This window comes from Leopardus geoffroyi, chromosome E1, assembly GCF_018350155.1.
Source record: "Leopardus geoffroyi isolate Oge1 chromosome E1, O.geoffroyi_Oge1_pat1.0, whole genome shotgun sequence".
Lineage (NCBI taxonomy): Eukaryota > Metazoa > Chordata > Mammalia > Carnivora > Felidae > Leopardus > Leopardus geoffroyi.
In genome coordinates, this window is record NC_059330.1 from 44,545,939 (window position 1) to 44,568,876 (window position 22,938).

At 50.4% G+C, this 22,938-nt stretch overlaps 1 long non-coding RNA gene across 8 annotated transcripts in view; it reads right to left on the reverse strand.

Moving 5' to 3' along the window:
• Window positions 1-21,500, reverse strand: part of LOC123603884 — a 55,999-nt gene extending 34,499 nt beyond the window's left edge. For 3 of the 8 annotated variants that reach the window (XR_006715093.1, XR_006715088.1, XR_006715095.1), the window contains exons 1-8: window positions 19,253-21,500; window positions 18,605-18,705; window positions 18,233-18,331; window positions 14,305-14,392; window positions 6,073-6,218; window positions 5,720-5,926; window positions 3,175-3,331; window positions 1,724-1,860 (exon numbers count right to left, since the gene is read on the reverse strand). This is a non-coding gene — a long non-coding RNA (uncharacterized LOC123603884). Of the gene's footprint in view, window positions 1-1,723; window positions 1,861-3,174; window positions 3,332-5,719; window positions 5,927-6,072; window positions 6,219-8,224; window positions 8,292-14,304; window positions 14,393-18,232; window positions 18,332-18,604; window positions 18,706-19,252 lie in introns of all 8 variants that reach the window. The other 5 variants (XR_006715092.1, XR_006715089.1, XR_006715091.1 and 2 more) reach the window with 5 other exon arrangements.
• Window positions 21,501-22,938: the final 1,438 nt, after the last annotated feature.

Consider the following 22,938-nt stretch of genomic DNA (forward strand, 5'->3'; position numbering starts at 1 on the left):
GTAGAAATGGCAGGACCAAGATTTGAACCCTGGCACTCTGGTTCCAGGAGTTTCAGTCTGTGTACTGAACCCCTCTATTGGACTATATAAATGCTACAGTCTGCACACAATGGAAAACCAAGGTTATTACTAAGACCGGTCAATGCCCCCCAGCCCCCTGCCAGAAGTAGGTCTCAAACTTCATCAAGCATCAGAATCACCCGGGGCATGTGAAAAATACAGAGTCCTGGGCCCACCCCAGCAAAAAGGATTCACTAAGCCTGTAAGGCCCAGGAATCTGCATTTGTGACCACTGTTCCCAGTGACCCTGATGAAGGCTGTTCAGGACATACTGGGAAACACTTGGCCTTCTGAATCAAGACCCAACTTTGTGGGTCTGGCCGACTGGATCTCAGGCCACACCACACCACACTTACCCCAGTGTCATTGTCCTCATTCAAGTCTTACTCACCTTTAAAGGTCCAGGTCAGGTTCTATGTAGTCTCCTAAGCCCTCCACAGGAATAGCAGCCCACTCTGGTTTTCCCTGCTCTAACCGCCCCCCCCAACCCTTTATAGAGGGACCTGCTTCAGAACCTCATTGCAAACTGCTTGCTATTCCTACATGAGTGTCCTGTGTCTACAGGACTTTTCAGAGGAACTGGATCATCACAAGTGCCTTAGATGTAAAACGCCTTTTATATCCCTCATGCGTGTCCCTGACAGCTCACAGTAGGTCAGGACTCAATAGAGACCCATGGATTTGGTTACAGGTCTCACGTGCCAACACGTCCTTATTTCAACGACCGACGTGGCATGTGTTCAACTGGCTGGTTCAATGGGCATAGTCCAACTGTCTGGATTCTTCCTCTACAGGATCCAGATGCCTTCTCTATGCCACTTAGGGTTCAGAGGATGCACCCTCTCTGAGGGCTGACATACCCAAACACATCTCATTCCAATACAGGGTCCTTGGGATCAATTTTACCCCCCAGAGGACATTCGGCAATGACTGGAGATGTTTTCATTTGTTATAACTGAGGGTGATATGGCTGCTGTATTCTAGAGGGTAGAGGCGAGGGACGCTGCCAAATATCCTACAGTACCCAGGACAGCCCCCCCACAGCAAAGCAGTACCCAGCCCCCCAAAGAACAGTGCCAACGTTGAGAAAGCCTGCTCTTCTGGGAAATGCTAAGACCTACAGCAGAGCAACAACAGGTGTCAGGAACCCAAAGGAAGGAGCCATTGACCTGCAAAGGAGTAAGAAGCTGATGGACAGGGGATTCGCAGAAGACGTGCTTAATACAGATGAATCGATTGCTGAACAATGGACGGGAAGGGTTTTACCAGACAGAAGCAGGGGAGGAAAGAGGCAGTGTTCTTGGCAGCGAAATGTGAGAGTATTTGGCACGTTTGGGAAGCTACTGCTGGGTATGATGTGGCCAGAATGCCTGGCACTCATTCCTCTCATTCATTCATTCATTCAACACTGTCTCCGGCCATCTTGTTTTCATTATTCATTTGCAAACGCATCAGCAAACTCTGTCCCCCAGCAGAGTGGAGTGGCCAGCTCTGGCCCTGAACCATCCCTGATTCCAAATCAGTTGTCTCTGAACACATGAGGCTTTGCTTCAAGGATGGGACAGGTTGAGCTAAACGTGGCCGTTTAGGTCAAGGGGTGAGAACCATGAAAACACAAGGTGCCTCAAAGCTTTTGGTGGCCTCGTCGTAAAAGTCTACGTACCACTTGAGGTGTGATGTCTTCCTTCCCAGGGCCATAAACGAGCGGTGTCTGCCCCAGCAAACGAGGAAAATGGATTTTGGGGAATGTCCGTGCTTCTCAAAGTTCAGGTAGAAATGAAAACACGTGCCAAAGTAATTCTGAAGAAAAAAAAGAAGAAGAAGAAGAAGTAATTCTGGTAATCTTTGTCTCTTTAGGAAACAACAACAACCCTTGATGGCCTTGTCATTTACTCCAAATAGCTATTTTCCTGGATGAGCTCAGTCTCAGCCTCCCTCCACACCCCTCACGTGCTCCTTGCTGTCACTCGGGCTTCTCCATCTCCGTCTCTCATCACATCAAGGGTCTGTGTCTGTGTCGTGTCCACGCTTCCCCGTTTTTGTCTGCAGGTTTGTTTCTTTGACTGTGGCTCTGCTTCGTCTTCCCTCTCCCAGATTTTGATATTTGCCTTATTCCTCCTCGCCTGTTTCTGACTCAGCGGCTCTCCCCCTCCCCCATTCCTGGAACCTCTCTGTCCCCCTCCCCTTCAGCCTCGCTCAGTAACTGGCCACAGTATGGACCCGCGGTGTGTTTTTATTAGGGCTTGTGTTTGCCAGAGAGAGAGTTGCGTGCTCCCCATTCCTGATTTGTAAAAGCAAATGACTGTAACCTTTTCTCTTTCTCTCTCCCCAAGGAGAGAGAATGAAGCTGCATTTTACTTTCATCTTCCTCCACTGATTGATTTTTCCATTCCGTGGGCCATGCCCTTGATAGAAAACAATGAGTTCTCCACCCTCGTTTTACCGTATTTCAGAGAAGAGCCAGCCCAGGTGGCGCGCAGACGCCCAGGCGGGTGGCGCTGGGGGAGACCGCCGCGTGCCTCCGGGTCGGGGGACCCCAGCGCTCTGCCACCGAGGGCTTTTCTTGGCTCATCTGATTTCAGTGGAGCCAGGACCTGCTTTGGGTTTAACATGTGGCTCTGGAGGAAAACCTATCTACAGGGTCCTAATTCATCACCTTTCAGGCTGCTTGTGGCTGGAGATGGTGGAAAATGATTAAAGATGAGGGCATCTGTCTCAGGGAGCACATCTTTTACAGCTTAAAAAGGAGAGAGATTTTCAGCCTCGCAGGGATGTTAAAGTGGATCCAGGAGCTTTGTGCTTTTCTGTTTGACTTGAGCCTTGGGTATGTAGGAAGCGTTGCAGTTGGTTAGCAGGTCCGGCGTCCTGACCGCTGGTTGGAGTTGACTCGCTATCTTTTTGCCCCTGTCCTCATCCCGCAGGATGGCTTCTGACAGGGGTCATTATAGAGTCACGGGATGTGCAACATCAGAGATGGAAGGGTCCAGTCAAACTGCCTTATCGCCAGAGGAGGGTGGAAATGACTTGCCCAAAAAGCACAAGGCCACCTAGTGGCCTACGTTCCCGAGTGCCCCTCCCAGGCCCGTCAGCACATCTATCAAAAGGTAGTTTTACCTGGCTGGGGTCTCTGGGCTCGACCCCTATCTCCACCGACAGCTCAGGATCTGGGGCACACAGCCAGCCTGGCAGCACGCGGGTCCATATGGCCGCCCTCAGGGACCATCTCAGGGCACACATAATACTCACCCCCGGAGGGATCGCAGATGACTTCCTGCCAAAGTGAAAGGGAAGGGGGGAAGGAAAGCTACCGGAGCAATCACACCTGGGTCTATATTCAGTCTCATTAAACTCAGTATCATTTACTGACCGACCAGTGTCAGCCACGCCCTTGGCTAGAGCTGGGGTTACAGTGTGAAGTTTAGAGCCTTAGGGAATATTGGGGTATGTGTGGGGTGACAAAGGGGCAGAGAACAAGTCCTCCCTCCCAACTCACCCTGGATGGGGTGGGAGGGGGGGCGGGTAGCTGGGGGGAGAGAGCCTAGGAAGGTTTCCTGGAGGAGGTGATGTCATGAGTGACAAGTGGGCGAATGTTCCATCAGACCCTTCCTCAGTGAGCTCACCGCCAGGGCCCTCTGAGGAACACCATGCAAATAAAAGGCATTTGGACATATTAGCAATTCAGATCAAAGCACTTAGTGTTTCCATCAGCCTCCACACTGGCTCATCAGCCATGTGTCTGCAGGCAAGTCACATGACCTCCCCAGTCTCCCTTGCCCGCAGGGGCTGGGTGAGTGTCCATCCAGCAAGACGTGGGGTGGGAATGCGTTTAGCACATTTTAAACTGCTTGGACATTGTGGGCCATTATAGCCCTTAGGATCCCCTTTGAGTCCCCTGCCCGTAGAGTGTAGCTGAAATCAAAGCCATACCTCCTCCCTCGAGGGTGCAGCAAAGGAGCAAAGAAACAGAGTCTCAGACTCCGTGTCCCTGAGCATGCCCTGAGGGTCTCCGGCCCTCAGTTTCCTCACCTGAGAAGTGAGAGCTTTGGCCTTTTCCTCTAAGGCACCTTCCAGTATGAATGCCTGTGATTTTAGGCCAGCAGCCAAGAGGCAGAGGCTGGGACTGGCAAATGTCCACTTCTCTGCCAGAGCAGGTGCTGCCTTGGCCTTGCCCCCTCAGGCTAAACCTGAAGCCTGCATGACCTCTGACCTGGCCTGCCACCTCAGGCTAAACCCATGGTTCTGCCACTTTGGGTCACCACCAGTGGAGCAGGCCCGTGCTCTACACAAGAACCAAGATACTGGAAATGAGCTCCATCCCCAAAAAGAGGGAGCTGAAGGAAGTAAGATCTGCCTTCTTCCTCAAAATAAAAACAGAGGCAGATGGCTGGGAGGGTTTCCATGGTTAATTAAATATGCTTTAGTCTCTAAGTCAATTACGAAGTGATTCCTGCAGGGGGATGTCCTGCTTTGCATGGAGTGGATTCAGGTAATGGCCCCGGGGAGGATGCGGGGCCCTTCTGCACCTTCCCCTGGCGCTCACAAAGATCCTGCAGGCCGGGCCTCAAAGGCAGCGAAGTCCACCCACTGGGGGTGACAGGAGCCACTCACTTCCCCGGGCATCTTTAAGTGAGGACAGAGGTACCGCACAGCAGAGCTGAGACTCTGTGATTTCCCTTCCGGGAATTTCTTCCCAGGAAACTATCAGAAACCCAGATGAAGATTTCCTGGACAAGAATATTCACCACAGCATCATTTATAATCATGAAAAATGGGAAACTGACTGGGTGCCTACAAATAGAGAATTGGCTGACTAAATTCTGCAACAACCAGACAATGAAATATTATGCAGTCATTAAAATGGTGTTTTTGGAGCACAGATAATGAAATGGGGAAATGCACTGGTTGTACAAAGTGAAATGAAGCAAAATGCAAAACTGTGTATGAAGTCCCACCGAATTTTATAAATAGCTGTGCGCAGAAAAAAGGGTGGCACATTAAATGCTAATAGTAGTTATTTCTGAGAGAGAAGATTCTGGGAGATTTTCTTTCTTCTTATGTATCTTGCTGCATTTTCTTAAGTTTGTGGAATGAGCACGTATTGCTTTTATAATCAGGAAAATAAAAAAATGTCTTTGATGCCAGACCCCCTTATAATGGATCTCCGAGTGGGTCTGAGCAATTTTATCACACCTTCTTTGAAGTAAATTAACTTGACGAAAATAGGAGCTTCCAGGATTGATAACGGTAGGCAATGGCTTGTTTTCTAGAATTCTTGAGTTAAGGTGCTTTCAAAGGGAAGCACAGCACATATTGAGTGCCCATCCCCACCGGTGGACTGTGACAGGCATCCTGCTCTGTCAACTATGACAACTGTACCCGAGGCCGCAGAGAGGAGGTAGGCATGAGCTCCCGGAACTGCCTAACCCAAAGACTGGATGAGACTGTGAGGTCCTCTGGGCCGGGGAAGCCCAAAGAGACTGAGGAAGCGTAATGATGACAGGTCAATGAGGAAATCGTGACCTGGCCGGGACCACAAGACTGGGCTCTCCTCTGTCTCCAGAACCTCTTGGAGTCTCCAGAATCATACAGGGACAATGGCAGCCAAGCTGACCTGTAGAAGCTTGGTCAATACCCAGAATTAAAAAGTCGAGGGCCTTACCATGAGAGGGCAAAGGAGAAATTCAGTGTCTTGTCCTTACGAGGTGCTATCCGGTGCTGGTGTCCCCGTGCTGGCGCCCTTGGTTGCTTCTGTATACAGGGCCATCCTGTTAACACGTGAAATCCTCCGTGGGCATCAGGCCTCTCTTACGCCTCCACGCCAGACATACTGCTCAGAGTCACACGCGACCTCTCCGACATCCAGGATCTAGCCGCCAAAGTAAGGAGAATACCGAGATTACATAAACCCCAACTGTAAGGAGAGTGACGAATTCCAACGCTGTCTCACTCACCCCAGTCGCAAAACGAAACAAAGAAATGTGGGCTAAAGAAATGAAGATGTTAGTGAGTTACCAGCTATACTGCAAGACGTTCTCCAGGAGAACAAAAGGGGAGAAGGATCCAGGCCACACTGAGGATGCGACCTCGAGTGTCCTCTGCTCCCCGGAACTTCTGAAGCAGAGTACATGGCAGAACTCACGATTCCATTTAAGCTTTTGCTACAGGAAGGAACAGATAATTATTAAAAGTATTCTTAAATCTCTCTGACCCTACAATCCCAGCATGACATAGACCTGGCCCCATCACCAAACCCATCAAAGCCATCCATTTTCCTATAGAAGCCCAGCTTAACTTACAATGGAATTTAAACAAACAAACAAAAACATGATTCGCCTTATGAATGGTTGCTTTATAGCCAGCTCTCTCGGAATGGGTCTGCTTTTCAGGCGAAGGATGACTGTCTCCAACTTCATGGTCACAACTGTCCTTTCAACAAGTAGATCATGACCCAAACCCAGCCATATGTCCCAGCCTCAATGGTCCTTGGCTTCTGAACCATTGTCACCGTCATAGTGGACTTCAACATGCCTCAATTGGTTTCCCTTCACCAAATTCCAGCTTTTGTACATCCACCAGCAAACATACTGACATATCAAAAGGTGACACAAGTCCCCTTTTGGAAGCGCTGCCACTCCATTTGGCCCGTGCCATACGCCGTGCTGGCGTAATTGAATATGTTGTTGTGTTCGTTGGTACAAAGAATGAGCAAAAACAGGAGAATAAAAGTGCAAGTGTTAGTAGTAACAAACAGAGGTTTCACAAACTTGATACAATTGGAACTAAAATGAAAGTCATCAGGTGGCTGAAAGCCGCAAAACCTTTAGCTTTAGCTGAGTGTGCATCGGTCTGGAGCTGGCCGACTGGATTCGCTTGTGAGAGATAGAAAACGAAGCCTCAGAAATAGAGCGTCGGTGGGACGCTAGGGTGGCTCAGCCAGTTAAGCGTCGGACTCTTGATTTCAGCTCAGGTCATGACCTCATGGTTCATGAGATGGAGCCCCGCTTCGAGCTTTGTGCTGAGAGCATGGAGCCTACTTGGGATTCTCTCCCTCCCTCTCCCCCCCCGCCCCTCCCCCTCTCATGCACACACGTGCACGCACACATGGACGTGCTCTCTCTCTCTCTCTCTCTCTCTCTCCACAAAAAAAAAAAAAAAAAAGAAACTTTTAAAAAAGGATTAGGGACACCTGGGTGGCTCAGTCAGTTCAGCGTCCCACTTCAGGTCACAATCTCACAGTTCACAAGTTCGAGCCCTGCATCAGGCTCTGTGCTGACAGCTCAGAGCCTGGAGCCTGCTTCATATTCTGTATCTTCCTCTCTCTGCCCCTCCCCTGCTCACACCCTGTCTCTCTCTCTCTCTCTCTCTCTCTCTCTCTAATATAAATAAACATTTTAAAAATTTTCTTAAAAAAAGGAATCGATCATCAGTGATTACATCAGGGGTAAAATATAATTAGGGCACCAATCTTTTTTTTCAGCTGAGTATAGAACCCACCCTAGGACATACAACAATAATTGCTAACTCATACCATGGATAAGAGACCCTGTTCTAGTGCTTTCAATATACTAATTCACTTAATTTGCACAAGAACGCTGCAAGGTAGTTACTATAAACATTCCCGTTTTCAGAAAACTGAAGTGCAGAGAGTTCTCTCGGCCATGGCAAGCGGCAGGTCTATGCCCATGGCACCGAGATCTATGGCTATGCACTTAACCGGTAGGGCACACTGCCTCTTGTATAACATAAGGCCATGGCCCAACTTTGGTACATTTGGTTTTCACAGACACTTTCAGGAACTTATTACAATGTAAATAAGACAAAACGAAACAAGGTAAACAACCCTTGTGGAAACCTCCCTCTTCGCTGCTCTTGGTTTTCATGAGCGTACTGAGATCAGCTTTCAGGATTACAAGGATTGAGGAGGAATGTAGGTAAGACCAAGACAGAAGCCGTTTTGCCATGATCACCGCCATTAGCAGGTGAACAATGCTGTTGGTAGGTCACGTTAGAAAATCACGTTCAGGTCCAAGAAATACGAAAACTCCTATACGAGCAGAAGCCCGTGCAGTTAAATTAAAATGTAAACAAAATCCCTGAGAAGGGCCTGCCAAGATGCAAGATATATGCAGGGAGCAGAGGATTTCCCTGTTGCTGGGGATATTACCTGCAGCCTGGGCTGTGGCTGTAACAAAGGCTGGTCCACTTTTAGGTACAAGGAAACCGAGGTCTGCCTGGGAGGAAGAGAAGGACAGAGGGTGCACCTGCTTAGCCGGTTTGATCTCAAACCTCCCGAAGCAGGTTGGGTATTAGGGTTGCAGAGTGAAGAGGGCAGTAGTTCAGGGTGAATGCCGACAGCCCTTAAACACAGAACCAGATTTTCTGGGAGTAAACCTCAATGTGGGGCCAGTCTGGATAGCCCAGTACCAAGTGAGACCCTTTTCTGGGTCCCCGTCCTCTTTCAGGAGCTGTAGACATTCTAGGGGGGAAATGGTACAGGGGCACATACCCGTGAGGTTTAACCCACCCGCTGCCTCTCAGAACCTTCATGCCCTCCCCAGACACATCCATATCCCTCACCAGATTAAAGAGTCCCTGCAGAGTGTAAGAACATTTGGGATGTGAGCCAAGAAAGCTCAAAGGGCATAGGAACTTGGGTCATGTGATGTGTCCTCTGGTTCAATGCCAGGTCCGGAAGGTTACAAAAGGTCTCCTCACCAGGCCGCTTCATCAGAGCCCCTCACAAGCTGTTCTCATTCACACTCTCAGCATCTCTGCGAGAGGCATGGGGCGACGACCTCATTCCTCCTGTGGCCATTCAGGAAAGGGGAGAGCTGGATGCTTGTCCATCTGTCCTTCCTGGGGCTTGCCCTATCTGCCTGTCCCCACACCTTGCCCCTCAAGCTGTGCAGACACCCCATCCATCTGCCTTTCCGGTACTCCTACTGTGAGAGATGGGAGCAGGGGAGTGAGGGTGTCTACAGAGGGGGGTTCATCCCGAGGAGGCCTGAGAAGCCTAGACTCAAACCACTCGGAGAGAGGATGGTGGGGAGGGTGCCGTAGAATTTGATGGTCTTGAATGGCAGGAGGAGGCTCGCCTCCTTACAAGTACCAAGGAGCCCACCGGGTTCTTCAGGAAGAGGGTGGGGCTTGCAAGAAGCTTCCTGCAGTTGTCTATTGATGTGTTTTTAAAAATCACATGAAACTTAGTAGCTCAAAACAACTGTATGGAAAACACTCCTGAGTTTCTCCCTTGCTCTCACATGACCACACTTCACTCCTGGGTGGGAATTATTTTCCACACATCAGGCAATTCCCCAACACCAGCGAGAGTCCTACACTTTAACTCAGTTCTGACACTGTCTACCTGGAGGTAGCCTCAGATCCCACAGGTTGAGGGCTCAGTCCCACAAGACTGCTCCCCCCCCCCCCACCACTCCAGATGCCAATTGTAAGTCCCAGGTTGTCACTACACTTCCGACCAACTGGCCATAAATTGGTGTTCCCACGATCACCTTCTTTGGTTCGATAATTTGCTAGAATGGCCCACATAACTCAGGGTAACACTTAGGTTTACCCATTTGTTATGTAATAAAAGATAATATAAAGGATACAGATGGACAGGTAGAAGCAGAGGTATATAGGGTGAGGTCCAGAAGAATCTGGAGCACAAGAGTTTCTGTCCCCATGGAGGTGGGGTACACCACCCTCCTGGCACATGGATTGTATGCACCAATCTGGAAGCTCTCTGAACCCCATGCTCTGGGGATTTTTATGGAGTCTCCGTCGCATAGGCATGACCAATCATCGAGTCAATGTGTTCCTCTTCCCTTCCGAGAAGATGGAGGCAGAGCTGAAAGTTGCAAGCTCCGAGTCATGGTTTAGTCTTTCTGGTGACCAGCTCCCATCCTAAAACCATCCAGGAGCCCTACCAAGAGTCACTTTATTGAAACAAAAGACAGTCCTGTCACCCGGGAAATCCCAAGAGATTGAGGAGTTCTCTGTCAGGAGCCAGGGACGAAGACCAAATATGAGAACCAAAGATGCTCCTAGTGCTCTTACCACCTAAAAAACTACAAGGGTTGAGGCTCCTGGGTGGCTCAGTTGGTTAAGTGACCAACCCTTGATTTCAGCTCAGCTCATGATCTCACAGTTGTGGGGTCGAGCCCTGAATCAGGCTCTGCACTGACAGCGTAGAGCCTGCTTGGGATTTTCTCTCCTTCTCTCTCTGCCCCTCCCTCACTCATTCTCTCTCTCTCTCTCTCTCTCTCTCTCTCAAAATAAATAAATGATTTTTAAAAGAAATTACAAGGGTTAGGGGCACTTGAGTGGCTCTGTTAAGTGTTCAACTCTTGATTTCAGCTCAGGTCACGATCTCATGAGATCAAGTCATGAGATCAAGCCCTGAGTAAGGCTCCATGCTGGGTGTGAAAATTGCTTAAGATTCTCTCTCTTCCTCTCTCTCTGCCCCCTTCCCACCTCAAAAAAAAAAAAAAAAAAAATTACAAGGGTTTTAGGAACTCTGTACAGGAAATGGATATATCTCTCCATTGGGTTTCTTTTTTTTTTTTTTTTAATGTTTATTATTTATTTTCAAGAGAGAGAGAGAGAGGGAGGGAGGGAAACAGAGTACAAGTGGGGGAGGGTTAGAAAGAGAGGGAGACACAGAACCCGAAGCAGGCTCCAGGCTGTCAGCACAGAGCCTGACGCGGGGTCAAACTCACCAGTCATGAGATCATGACTTAAGCCGAAGTCAGACGCTTAACCGACTGAGCCACCCAGGCGACCCTCCACTGGCCTTCTTGAGCGTCCTTACAACCTGGCGGCTGGCTTTCCTCCACACAGTAATCCAAGAAAGAGAAGGCAGGCACAGTCCTTTTTGTGAGCTAGTTTCAGAAGTTGAATATCGCCTTTTCCACTTTATTCTATGCATTAGAAAGAAGTCACTAAGTCCATCCACACTCAAGGAACGGGGAACCAGGCACCGTCTCTACAGGATGGAGTATCAAAGAATTCCCATTCATATTTTAAACCCATCACGCCTTGAAACAAACTCCTCCCTCCAATGTCTTTTGCCTTTTCCTGTCCAGTCCAGAAACAAATGGACCAGGGACCTCAAGCAAGTAGGGAATCCCTCGGTATCGGGAAGGTTGGCTGAGGTGGGGATAAGGTATCCTCTGAGGACACTTGGGAGATCTCCAATGACCCTCGAAAACCTCCTCTGGAGGACGCAACAGAACTGGCCAGAGAGGACAGGTGTACCACCCACACCGTCCTACGAGCCCCTTCCTGATTTCCTGAAGTTGGGCGGGGAGGGAAATGTTGCCAAGTGAGCAGCTAAACCCACAAGACTCATCCAAGTTTCAGGGGGGCAATTACTCCAATTTGGGGCATAGCTGAGACAGAGCCAGCCCAGGTCTTGCACCTGAAGTGGGGGAGAATCCCCACACCCAACAGGGGTCCCTGGTGATGAGAGAATCACCCTGTTAACAGGCACACTCCTGGACCCTAGCTCTAACCTCCTGCTTTGGAATTCCCAGAGCAGAGGACTAGGGATCTAGGTAGTTGACAAGCACCCCTAGGTGACTCTTACCATCAGGGACATTTGGGAAATCACAGGGCTGTTGGAAAGAGGACGATTCAATTAGGAGCCACAGCTAGCTTCACTTACTGAATCTGTAAAATGGGAACAACCAGGATTACCTTGGTTGCCTAAAGGAGAGCCTGGATCAAATGGTTTCTTGTGGTTTCTTTTGGCTCCGGACCAGAGCAGAGAGGAAGTGAGAAAGACAGTGTAGCAACTGGAACCAGTAAATCCCCTGAGGGAAAGAGATTGTAGCTAAGGCAGATGAAGCAGGCATGCCTGCTCTCCCCCGGGTGCTGAGACTCATCTGAGGAGCTGGTGTCACGGCCCCCCGGGGTCCCCCGGGGCTGCCCACCCACTCGGCAGTTTTGGCCGGGGGGGAAATGTGTCAGCTGGGTTTGGCAGCTCTCCCAGCGCCAACCCGAGACAGCTCTGAACAGAAATAAAGTCTGCCTTCCCACTCCAGAGGATGGGCTCCCCTGCTCCCCCGTGAGTCAGCCGCACACGTGCGAACCCAGAATATGCCGGATGGATGGACGGATGGAAGGGAGGCGGGAGGGGAGCCGAAAGCAGGCCGTGGGGCAAACTGGCAAATGCAAGGACTTTGGTGGTGGAGACAGCTGGGTTCAAATCCCGCCTCCACCGCCTCCTTGCTCTGCGATCTGGAGCAGGTTACCGCGGGAATGCTTCCATCTGTGAAATGGGAATAATAATACCACATGTCTGTGACAAAGAGAGGTAGCATGGTGGCCAACCGCTCAGCTCCGGAGCCGGAGTCTCTGAGTTGAATCCCATCTCTACTGCTTACCACCTATGTAACCTTGTGTAAATCACCGCAACCTCTTGAAGCCTCAGTCTCACCATCTATAAAATGGGAGTGATGATAGTCCCTACCCCAGAGGGTTGCTGTGGGGATACAATGAGTTAACTGACGGAAAGCACGTAGCGTGCTTCCAGGCAAACAGTAAGTGCCATGTAGGCGTGTATAAAGGAAGACCTGGGGATACCAGGATACTGCTCTTTGTCACCGCATAGCAGGGGCAGGGAGGGGAACTGGCGTTCGCTGAGCTCCAGGGACAGCCCACTGTGCTAGTTGCCTCCATACCCAAGTTCTCCTCCTGCCTCCCTCTCCTGGTTCTCTACCTCCTGCTTTCTTTCCGTTCCACACCCATCTCACCTGCCACTGAGTCATCCACTCTTCTTGCCCCACTCCTGCCAGAGAAGGGTTAGCCTGGAACCAAGATCCTCCCTATCATGAAGCCCCAGACAGGGGCCCCAGGAAGGGGCCAGGGTGTAGAGGGGTTGAGAGATAAGACAAAAGGAGAAACCAAATCCCAGACGTCGGGGAGCACCGGGTATGCCCCTCGGAGAGGCGGCTGTGTCACAGGTAGGGTTGCCAACCATCTCTGACCGCGCAGAGGGTGCTCGAGGACGGTACTTCTCCACACCGGCCGTACCTGAGACGCATCCAGGGAGCTTTCAGAATGTGGGTGCCTGCATCCCATCCCAGAGGGTCCAGTGTAATTGCCTGGGCACTGAAGAGCCTTGAAAGCTCCCCAGGTGGTGCTCATGTGAAGCAGGCCCGAGAGGGCTCTAAAACAGAGGTTCTTAAACTTCGACATGCATGGAGAATCACCTGGAGGGCTTGTTAAAAAAAACAGATTCCTGGGATCCACCTCCAAGTTTCTTTTTTATTCTTTTAATAATTTTTTTTAAATGTTTTGTTTATTTTTTGAGAGAGAGCAAGAAAGCATGAGCGGGGGAGGGGCAGAGAGAGAGGGAGACACAGAATCTGAAGCAGGCTCCAGGCTCGGAGCTGTCAGCACAGAGCCCAATATGGGACTTGAACCCACAAACCGTGAGATCGTGACCTGAGTCGAGGTCGGATGCTTAACCAACTGAGCCATCCAGGCGCCCCCACCCCCCAAAGCTTCTAATTCAATAGGTCTGGGGGACTGGTTTCAGAAGTTGCATTTCTGGGGGTGCCTGGGTGTCTCAGTCGGTTAAGCGTCTGACTCTTGATTTCAGCTCAGGTTATGATCTCTTGGTTCGTGGGTTCGAGCCCCATGTCAGGCTCTGTACTAACAGCACAGAGCCTGCTTGGGATTCTCTCTTCCTCTCTCTCTGCCCCTCACACTCGTGCGTTTGTGCTCTCTCTCTCTCTCTCTTATTCTTTCAAAAATAAATAAATAAACATTAAAAAAAAAAGAGGTTGCACTTCTAACAGGTTTTCAGATGCTGCTGATGCTGCTGGTTCCCTAGGACTACACTTTGAGAACCACTATTCTAGGGTAGCCGTGAGCAAACCATGGCCTCTGGGCCAAATCCAGTCTGTGGACTGTTTGTGTAAATAAAGTTTTATTGAAACACAGCCACATCCGTTCATTTACATATTGTCTATGGCGGCTCTCATGATACAACAGAGTTGCATGGCAAGGACAGAGACCATACATCTGGCATAGCCTAAAATGCTCCCTCTCTGGCTCTTTAGAGAAAAAGTTTGCCAACTCCAGTTGTAGGAACCTGTGAATTGACAGATGGTGGGATCCCGGGTCCCTGAGTGACTGCCTGGGGCAGGGCTTTCCTACTGACCTGGGACTGTTAGATGAGAAAGAAATAAACATCAACATCCTTCGAGCTGTATGCGGAGGCCTCTTTCTTACCGTAGCTCAGCTTTAGCTAATGTTCTGTATCCTGGATCCAGCGCTTTCTGGCAGTTCTAGAACCTCTCTGGGCCTCAGTTTCCCCCGTCTGTAAAACACGAATAATAATATCGACCTTATGAGTTATTGAAAGGATCGAATAAAATATAAAGACCCGGATCAGAGTAGGGGTTCAACAGATCTCAGTTCCCTGACCTGCTACTCTTTTTGGTGCCCATGGTTTGAAGGTGAACTTCACTTCTGCCCCCTAAGAACTCCATCTGCTCAGGGAAAGCAGGTCACACGATCTCACATACCAGAGGAAGTTGCTAAAAGCTCTAGACACGTGTTTTTGCTCTTAAACCAAAACACACTCCATTTCTCCATCCCACCTACCGCACGTGAATATGGTTTTCTTTTATTTGGAGGCTGGCACAGCTGTTCGCTTGCAGAAGTGTCCTTCTCCAGTCCAATAAGCCAATCTTGGAGGTACTTTAAAATAACAGTCTCTCCAGGTGGGGAACCCTCCGGCTGGGCTGAAGGTTGAGGAAACCAACTTAAGTGGCCGCCCACAGCTCGAGGGGGGTGCACACAAGCACTTCATACCAAGGTCAGTAATTATAGTTTCTACTTGGTTCCACTTAGTGTCAGCTGTGGGATGGGGCTGCCTCTCCCCCCGACTGGTGGAGGGTAGGTAGGTTAGTTCAAAAGCGTGTCTTGATCGACTGATGAATGTTGACTGTGCTCGGGAGCTGGGGGAGGGGAGGGGAAGGAGAGGGGGCACAATAAGAAACAGACCAAGAAATGCCACCTTCAGCAACACTTTGCAGGACCCAGCTGGAAGCCAAGAAATGAACAAGTTTAAAGGCTCAGGGATGCCAAGAGCCCTGCATTAAACCCATCCCACACCTAGCTGATCACCCAGTCACAGGAAATTGTTAAATATACAGATTCCCGAATCAAGCTGGGACCACAGAAGCAGATTCCCCAGGGTGAGGACTCAGGACTCGGTATTTTTAGCAAGCTCCTTGAAGGATTCAGGTGATATCTACCCGGAACTGGTCTAAAGATAGATTTTTGAGGAAGCACTACCTAGATGTAATAAGAGGAAGGACTTTGGGGCTCACAGATCTGGGTTCAAATTCTGGATCGAGGGCACAAAAAAGACTTAAGCACAAAAGAAAAAAATTGATCAGTTGAACCATATCAAAATAAAAACCTTCTGCCATTCAAGAGACACTATCGTGAAAATGAAGAGGCAAGCAAAGGGCTGAGAGAAAATATCTGCCAAGCATATATCGTATCTAATAAAGGACTGGTATCCAGAGGTGCCCGGCTGGCTGAGTCAGTGGAGCACACAACTCTTGGTCTCGGGGTCGTGAGTTCCAGCCCCACGTTGGGTGTAGAGATTACTTAAAAATAAATTTTTTCTTTTAAATTTTTTTTTAATGTTTATTTATTTTTGAGACAGAGAGAGACAGAGCATGAACGGGGGAGGGTCAGAGAGAGGGAGACACAGAATCCGAAACAGGCTCCAGGCTCTGAGCGGTCAGCACAGAGCCCGACGCGGGGCTCGAACTCACGGACCGCGAGATCATGACCTGAGCCGAAGTCGGCCGCTTAACCGACTGAGCCACCCAGGCGCCCCTAAATTTTTTTTTTTTTTTTTAAGGACTGGTATCCAGGGGCGCCTGGGTGGCTCAGTTGGTTAAGTGTCCAACTTCAGCTCAGGTTGTGACCTCACAGTTTGTGAGTTTGAGCCCCGTATTGGGCTTGCTGCTGTCAGTGCAGAGCCCGCTTTGGATCCTCTGTCCCCCTGTCTCGTTGCCCACCCCGAATCTTGCATGCTCTCTCTCTCAAAAATAAACACTAAAAAAAAAAAAAAAAAAAAAAAAAAAAAAAAGGATTGGTATCCAGAATATAAAAAGAACTCTCAAAACTCAATAACAAGCCAATAAAAACCAACCCGATAAACAATCAATTTTTTAAATGGATAAAAAAAATTTACAAACATTTACCACATAAGAGATACAAAGGGCAAATCAGTGCATGAAAAGACCCTTGACGTTAAGAAATGCAAATTAAGGGGCGCCTGGGTGGCTCAGGTCATGATCTTGTGGTCCATGGGTTCGAGCCCCGCGTCGGGCTCTGTGCTGACAGCTGGGAGCCTGGAGCCTGCTTCGGATTCTGTGTCTCCCTTTCTCTGCCCCTCCCCTACTCATGCTCTGTCTCTCCCTCTCTGTCAAAAAAAAAAAATTAAATTAAAAAAAAAAAAAGAAATACAAATTAAAACCACAGCAAGATACCCCCAGACATCTATTAGGATGGCTTCAATCAAACCCTGGGTGTAATGATTACTGTTTGTAAAAGTTCAGGCAGTGTTGACTACCCCATGCCTTAGTCTACACAGTTTTTAAGATAGGCATGATACCCACTCTGTGGGGTTGTTGTAAAACTTTTACGAAATAATGTATCTAATCTGGTGTGCAAGTAAATACTAAGTACGCTCAGTTCCTTTCCATTGCCCTACCTTTTCTCTTCAAACAAGGGATCTGAATCCTCTAGTCAATTTTTTACTCTTAATTTCTACACAATCAAAAGGTTAATTATCTTCTCCCATTTCACAGGAAAACAGGCTCTTGTAGGTAGGCCAACCGACGGCAGGGAGAAAAAGCGGCAAAGGCATACATGATGGGCCACTAGCATCCATTCATTCATCTGTTGGGCCCAGTTTCCCGAGCACCTGATGCCGTTAGGCACTGTCCTAGGATCTAAGCAAAGGCGGAGACTCCAGGAGCTCAAGGAGTTATTCCCCTGGGGGACGCAGAAGCATGCTACCAGCTAAGCCTCTCCCAGTTGCAAGGAACAGAATCCCAGTTCACACCAACTTCGGGACATTTGCTGTCTCTGTTGCTGGCAAGGCTCCGGGGATCCAGCGCTGGGGAAAAGCAACAGGAACGGGAACCCCTGGAGCTCACACGAGGGGCTCAGGACACCAAGACTCTCCCCAGCCCTCTCTTGCCCCTGCTCGTCTCTCCTCTTTTCACCACAGCCCCGCTCTCTCTCACACAGCCATAGTCTTCTCCATCGCCCAAGCACTTGGCCCTGGCAACCTCAGCAGCCCCCACAAAAGAGGAGCTGTTCTCCCAGGGAAGGATTCTGATTGGCCTGCTTGGGTGACACCCCTGTCTTTTAGACCAATCACTTTTGCCAAGTCCGGTGGCCCGTGATATCTGAGCTTGCTTTTCCCAGAAAGCAGAGCCGGAGACAACCAGGATGCAGGCAATTCCCTGGGGCGGTGACTGCAGGAAGTTGGCATGAGGAGAGTAAAATGGGGTGGCAGGAAAGCCAGTGAAGGGTGAGTTATTGGGCTGCTTGGCACCGGACGCCACGTGGAATACACTGCAGGATTGAGCCCTGAAGGACCGGTGGCTGAAATACTTCTCCGCCTATCCTTGTTCCCCAGTAGTTAAGGATTGCCCCTACCCTACCCCTACCCTTCCAGACTGCCCTGTGCAAGGGCTGAACCAGCTTCCAGCACTTCGAGGCCAGGTGGCGGTTGCTTGGGGTGGAACCGAACTGTCCAACACCACCATTGGAAGTGGTCCGAGGGGATGAGTTGGGAGACACAAGGGCATCTGCTCCCCTGGCCAAGAAAGGCTGATCAATGAAGAAGGGAGTGGGAAGGCCTTGGGGACAGACCCAATCAGCAGCCCCAACAATCTAGCACACCTCTCCACCAACAGTTACGATACGGCAAATAGGATGGTGAGGCAAGGTACCCAGGAGGGGAGACCTGCCTGGGTGCATGAGGACTCCCAGATCGCTTCCACAGAGCTGCTGCCCAGGCCAGGGTCAGGGGGGCCCAGAACAGGTTCAAAGCACCCCATCCCCACCTGCCCTTTCTCTCACCTCCCCTCCAGCAGCTGCCTGTTTATTATATTCTCACCTTCAGCTGCCGGGCCGGGTAGGGATGCCACACTGCTCCAGCTCCTAGACCCCGAGCAGTGATGACAGAAAATCCATCCTGGGCCTGCTCTTCCCACTCCTGCACAGGGGAATGGGGAAAAAACAAACAAACATATGCCAGACAAATATTGAACCTTTCTTCCTTCTACTTTGCCAGTGCCTCCCACCAGGAAGATAAAGCTCTCCACCATTGCTAAGAGAAGCAGACACTCAGAATGTGAGGTAGGGTCCATGGCTGCCTTCAGCCTGCTCCAAAAGGCCAGGGTGCGCTGTGTCCGTATGACTTGAACCCGAGCACATAGGGATGGACCTTAAAAAGGATGGGATCTAGGAAGGGGGCGGTGCTGCTTACCTGGCCTGCCTTTCTGGGCTCCAGAATCTTGGCTTTCTACGTCAGGTAAGGGCCACCTGGCCCAGGTATCCGTAACATCTGGAAATGTTCTTGAACTTGGACTTCATGAAAAGGACAAAGAATTGATGTTTTAAACGTTGGAACCCTTCCAGGCTTAGAATGAAAGGCCAACGTAATTAATTATGCAGAAAATATTTTTATTATCATCACTGGCTAATACTTAGACAGCATCCACTGTGTGCCAGGCCCTCTTCTAAGGGCTTATTTCATCTTTACAATTTTATGGGGTAGAAACAATTATCTCCATTTTATACATGAGGAAACTAAGTCCCAGCAAGGTTAAGAAACTTGCCTGAGGGTGCACAGCTAGAAGATGGCAGTGCTCATTGCCAGTATATTACGCTGCCTCGCAGGTGTAATTAACAACCATAGCAGCTGGTAAGAAACCTATGGTCAGGATTGGCTACCATACCAAGATATTCCAGCTCTTTCCCCGACTAAAGTGGAATCTGTTCTGTCTTTTGCGGACATTGGACCTTCTCTGGGGGCCCCCATGCTGTTTCCACCAGGCAAAAAAATTGGCACGGTCTCCCGTTCTTTGTTGCTTTTTGCAGATTATCCCATTCTCTGTAACTGCGCAGCGTTCACCTGAACACTGATTCTTTCGCAACAGTGTTCCTCAGAGGTCGGTGCACTCAGGGCTATTGTTCTCAGGATACCAGCTCTCATGGATGAGGGGCAGTGGCCCCCTTCTGGGCGCGTCGGTGCAGCTCAGCTCTCCCGCCTGGGCGCTCTGTGATTGCACTGCCCACATGATGCTGCGTGACCATCCTCCCTTCAGCAGTAAGTGAGCGTGGGAGGGGACTATTCTGCTTCTTTGGGCAGCAAGAGTAACTTCCTGATTGAAATAGATCCTCTGCTGGACAGAAATGCAAATGTCTCAACCCTTCCTGAGTAGTATCATTAATCATCCCCCAGCTTCCATATCCCAGCAGTGTCCAGGTTTAACCTCATTTCTCAGCCAAGAGCCAATGGGTTCCGCACCTGGTGAGGAGTCCCATCAGTCAGAAGGGCAGGGAGGCGTGGGTGTCTCAAAAGACCTCTGGGGCCTTCGTAATTGCGTGAGCAGTGATCAGCTGGCCGTGGTCCAAAGGGGCTGAGCAGAGGAAGCAGGCTGGGTAAGTGGGTAGTACTGTGGAGGAGCAGTTTGGAGACACCACCTCCAGAAGCTTTTCTGAGTCTGGCCCCATAAAGAGGAGGGAAGGAGAGGGGAAGGAGACCCTACACAGCAGCGACAGCAGCAACAGTGGCAGTGGTGGCTGGTCCTTCCCGTCCAAGGGGCCAGGATATTCTAGAACTACTGAGCCTGCCCAGGGAAGATTCTGAGATTTGATCAGCCTCCAGTGTAAGCACCCACTGTGGTTACCTCTTCTTCCAAGCACAGCCACACAATCTGGTTGGGAGATGGGACGTTGACACAATGTAAGAGCTGAGGACTCAGGGGAGGTGTATCTGGAGGGGCCGCAGGGAAGAAGTAAGCCACAAAAGAAATGACACACCTTGACTGGCCATGAGGAGGGCAAACACATTCCAGACAGAAAAAAACAAAAACAAAACCAAAAAACACCACTCATTCATTCATTCATTCATTCATTCAATTAAGCGTTTATTAGTCTGCTACTATGGTCAGGCACTGTCCTAGGTCCTAGGGGTACAAAGATTTACACAATGTGACCTCTCTCCTGAGCAGCACTGGGTCTAGGGGGAGGAAAGGAAAGCACCGAGAGTGCACAAAGGACGTGTTCACCTCAGGGGGCCAGCCCTGCTCTGGCACAACTCTGAAAGTGAGTGCCTCCTTACACGTTGCTCCCTTGGCACACCACTTGCTTACCCCAGTCCTAGCCTTGCTTCTGAGGGGCTCATAGTCTATGATGAGCAAAGGCCTGAAGGTGGGAAACCACGACCCCCTTCGGGCGGTATTAAAGCCCCCTGGATCCGGCCCCACCTACCATTTGAGGACCATCTCTTGCCCTTTCTCCCTTAAACCTTTGCCCAGCCAAACCATGTTTATTCTTCTGGAAATGGGGGGTACCTTCACACCTCCATCCCTCACCCAGAACTCCCTCCACCTCCCCAACCCCTCCAGCTGGCAAAGTCCCATTCACCCATCAAGACTCAGCTCAAGCAGCACCTGTTCCTGGGTTCACTCTTACCCGAACTGTCACTGGCAATCGTAACGCCCACGGCAAGGACAAAGATTGACTTGGTTGTTCCCGATACGGCGAGGGAGGAAGTGGGGAGGAAGATATCATTAAATATGTATCTGGAAGCTTCCTATTTTAAATCATCGCTCTTCTTATCAGGCATCCTGCCACATAGAAGGAATGTCCTATCATCAGGTAAATGTAGCAACATTTTTTACTTACAAAATCTAAAATCATTTCCCCCCCAAATATCAGACCCTCTACATTTGACTGGTCTGGAGCAAAACCCTGGCTGTCTGAGTTCCAGAGCTGCTAATCGCTCTCCTACAGAAGATGAGAGGTTCCCTCTGTGAACTCCAAGGCCCCCGGCACATTCTGCCTTGGCACAAGCATCCCGTGTTAGTCTCTGAGCCTCTCCTCCCACCCGGGCAGCCGGCTTCCCCAGGGCAGAGGGAGTCCCTGTTCATTTCTAGATCTCCGGGACATAGCACAGGGCCTGGCACACGGTCAGACTGGTGACTAAGCTGACCAGATGTGCTGGAGGTCAGGGGAAGCATCAAGGAAAGCACTGGCTCAGACGGAGCATGAAATACAAGGTAACCTGGGGTGCCTGGGTGGCTCAGTCGATTCAGCGTCTGACTTCAGCTCAGGTCATGATCTCACAGCTTGGGAATTCAAGCCCCACGTCAGGCTCTGTGCTGACAGCTCAGAGCCCGGAGCCTGCTTCCGATTCTGTGTCTCCCTCTCTCTCTGTCCCTCTCCCGCTCATGCTCTGTCTCTTTCTCTCTCTCTCAAACATACATAAATATTTTAAAAGAAAATTTTTTAAAGAAAGAAGAGATAACCGAGGCATGGGCAGGTGCCACTCAAGGCAGTGAGGGCTGGAGGCCATGTGTGAGTCAGCCAGAGCAGGGGCGGCGGTGGGGAGAAAAGGATGACAGACGTCTAAACAGCTCCCCTCATTCAGAGCAGAGGCAGAAGGGGCCGTGAGGCCAGGACACATCCATGAGGCTGGATCCAGATACAAGCCCTGTGGTCAGATGAGAACCTCCTCACAGCATGCCAACAGATGCCTGATGGAGGAGAGAAATTGCAGAGAAGTTACAACCCCTTGTTGTGACTTCTCCCACGGAACTAAAAACAGCACATCGATCCCACGCTCTCTATCCAGATGGATTATTCTGCAGCCTCTCCACCCGAGGGGTACCGAGGACAGAGCGGACACCAGCCTGGGAGGGGATTCTTGGGGGAGGACAAACCTCGAGGTGCAGAGGATGAGTGGCATCCCTGGAGGCAGATCACACGGCGTGCTTCCTGGACCACCTCCCCACGACACCCCGATCCCAGGGGAAGCCACAGAAGGGCCAGGGGACGGGGGCCCTTCTACCACTTTATCTTGATGGAGAAGGTCAGGCATGGGTAGGTTAGGGTACATCAGTGCCAGCTGAAAAGCCAACACCTTTTCCACAGGTGGCCCACCTGAGAAAAGACCTCTGAGCCCCGAGAAAGTAACCAGAGAGGCTGGAGAAGCCTGGGAGAAGTCACAGTAAAGCACTTTATCAAGATGATGCTATATTCTTCCAGACACAAAAGGTGACATCAGAATTCTGGATGCGGTTATCCCTTGTGTCCCGGATGGCTGAACCCCAAAACAGCTGCACATGGTCCCCTTCTAGGCCCACTGACTCTCCTATTGCTGAGGCCAGCCTTGTGAGGACACAGAGAAGCCCTTGCCCCTCCATCACCTGTCCCCTCCTTCTCACCCCCTCTCTGGGCCATGGTGCCCAGCACCATCAGGCAGAGTGGTTACCTTGGGCTCAGACGCCTTAGGCCCAGCCTTGGCAGTGACCAAGGCGATGGGTTGCAAGCTCTGGGAGGAGCAGCCGCATCCAACATGTGCTTGGAAGGATGTGGCAGCGATGGGCAGGGATGTACTCCCCTCCCTGCTTGGGGCTGGTGCACCTGTCCTCCCAGAGCAGACGGCCTTTGGGGCAGGGCAGCACAGGGTCCCCCAGGAACCCCCGGAAGGCTCCTGTTTACAAGTCCCAGCTCAGCCAACTGTGGCTTCCCATTTCCCGTTGCACCAAATGGAAGCTCCTTAGCCTCCCGGCCACAGGCCTCCCTGCCTGC